This window comes from Nyctereutes procyonoides, unplaced genomic scaffold (genome assembly GCF_905146905.1).
Source record: "Nyctereutes procyonoides isolate TBG_1078 unplaced genomic scaffold, NYPRO_anot_genome, whole genome shotgun sequence".
In the NCBI taxonomy this organism is placed as follows: domain Eukaryota; kingdom Metazoa; phylum Chordata; class Mammalia; order Carnivora; family Canidae; genus Nyctereutes; species Nyctereutes procyonoides.
In genome coordinates this window covers 31,519,458-31,521,968 of record NW_026575047.1, presented here as the reverse complement: position 1 = coordinate 31,521,968, position 2,511 = coordinate 31,519,458, and the positions used below count along the sequence as shown (strand labels likewise).

At 46.4% G+C, this 2,511-nt stretch overlaps 1 pseudogene; it reads left to right on the top strand.

Moving 5' to 3' along the window:
• The first annotated feature begins 2,015 nt into the window (after positions 1–2,015).
• LOC129510683 (U6 spliceosomal RNA) lies at positions 2,016–2,109 on the top strand (annotated as a pseudogene).
• The last annotated feature ends 402 nt before the right edge of the window (positions 2,110–2,511 follow it).

The following is a 2,511-nucleotide window of genomic DNA, read 5'->3' as shown; positions in this document are numbered from 1 at the left end:
CCAAAGGGCCCCCACATGAACTTTAAAGACTAAGTCATGATCAAAGATGGCATAAAGAACATGAGACGTCAAAAAACAAACAAACAAACAAACAAAAAGAACATGAGACGTCAATCCACAATCTGGGAGAAAGTATTTGCAGTGCTCACGATAGATGAAGAATTTGTGCAGGAAATATATAAAGAGTCCCTACAAATCAATAAGAAAAAACACAGGTAAAAGATACAAACTGCTGTTTCACAAGAAGGGCAAAAGGAATAGCCTACAGAAAAATGATCCATGGAATAGTCTACACTCTGGTTTCCTCACTCATTCCCCCACCCATGCACACCTGTGTGGGACCCAGGGGACACCTCGGGGGCTAGACCTGGCATGCCCTCAAGGGGCTCACAGTCCAACAAAGAACAGAACCGGGACCCTAGTAATGTGCTGCGACTGGTCTAAAGTGGGGGGGTCCTGTGGGAGCACCACGGGCCCCCCAACCACCTCGACCTCAGAGCTAAACCTTGGTTTGCAAATTCCACACACCCCAGCCCCATCTCCTTCCACCAAGGTCCCTACCCCAGACCTCCTTACAGACCTACAACCCAGACTCACCCTTGGTGCTGGGCAGAGACTGCTTGCCATCCAGCCTTCCCTGCAGTAAGGTAATGTCAGGGTGTGAGCAGGGGTGATGTTTGGAATTGAGGGGAGGCATGTGGTGGTGGGGTGCTGGGCCACAAGCAGGAACAGGCTTGGGGCCCTGTGTGCCATGCCTTGGAGTGTGAGAGTCCTGGGTACTTAGCTGTGCCAGGCTTGATGCCTGCCCTCTGGGCCCACCCCCTCCCTCTGCTGACTACATCAGTTGGGGTGCGTGGGGGAACCTGTGGGTAGCATGTAGGGTGGTCAACATCCCCCCCCCCCAGTTTCCCTGGGAGTATCCATGTTTTAGCCTTAAAGGCCCACATCTTGGCAAACCCCTCAGTCCCAAATCCTGGATCCTGTCCACTCTGGGACAAGAGGACATGCAAGTCTTTGTCTACCACACAGCTAAGCAGTTGCTCCCAGGAAGCCGTGATGCATAAGTGAGTCCAGACAAGGTCAGCGCCAACTTGAAATTCATTCTCTGAAGCTAGGTCCTGTAGACTCATATACCCGGTAGCTCCCAAGAACATGCACAGGCCGCTTTTGTGAGAACTGGCATTTTCTTGAAAGTAAGAAAACCTTGTAAAACTACATCCTTTGGAGTTAGGAGTTGGGCTTCAATAATCATCAGAATGAATGTCAGATTGTTTCTCTCCCTGAATGAGCCAAGAGAAAATTAACCAAAGAAGGAACTCACCGGGGGCTGGGGAAGTTATGGTCAGTGGGATAGAGTTTATGTCAGAGTTCTCCAGGGAAGCAGATTCAACAGGAGATATAAAGAATAAAGATGGGTATTTAAGCTGTGAAGAGATACTGATATAGATATTTATCATAAGGAATTGCTAATGATTATGGAAGCTGCAAATCCAGTCTACACAGCTCATGTCCAGTTGGAACCCTAGGCCAGGAGCTGCTATAAAACCAGAAAGACCCAATGTCCCAATTTAAAGGCTATCAAGCAGGAGAATTCCCTCCCCTTGGGGAAGGGTCAGTCTTTTGTTGTATTCAGGTCTTCAACTGGTTAGATGAGGCCCACCCACATTGAGAGGGCAATCTGTTTTACTGTCTACTAATTCAAATGTTGACTCATCCAAAAATGTCCCTCCTCCCCAAAGCTACCAGAATCATGTTTGACCAGATATCTGGACACCTTTGGCCTAGTCGTGTTGACACATAAAATTCACCATCACAGGAGAGATTAAAAAAGTTTTATATAAAAACTGGTGGTGGGCACACAGTGGGAATGTATTTAATGCCACTGAGTTATACAGACACGGTTGATTCAGTAATAAAGATTGTGTTAAATATATTTGATCCTAATTTTTGAAAACACACAAAACAGGTTTTTACAGTTGCCCAATTTTATATGTTAAAAAAAAAAGCTATAACACTCACTTTGGCAGCACACATACTAAAATTGGAACCATACAGAAAAAATTAGCATGGCCCCTGTGCACGGAAATCTGTGAAGCATTCCATTTTTTTAGAAAAGCTATAATTAGCAAAACTATTTCCATGACGCACCACCCTGGAGTTGGCAGACTGTGCGCAAAGGGCCAGACAGCCAGTGTTCTTCACTCTCGGGCCGTGCAGCGTCCCTCTGCCCTAGTGTCAGGGAAGCCGCTGGAGATGATGCCTGAATGAATGGGTGTGTCTGTGTTCCAATAAAACTTTATTTATAGACATAGAAATTAAAATCGCTTCTATAATTTTTAAATCACAAAATTCTTCTTTTTGCTTTTTTTTTTTCCGTGAAAACTATTCTCAAGTGGCCAGGTGACAAAAACAGACGTCAGGTTGGATTTGGCCAGGGAACTGTGGTTTGGTGACCCCTGACCCCAATACCTGGGAGCTGGGGTCAGGCCCCCAGGCAGGCGCCAGCACCAA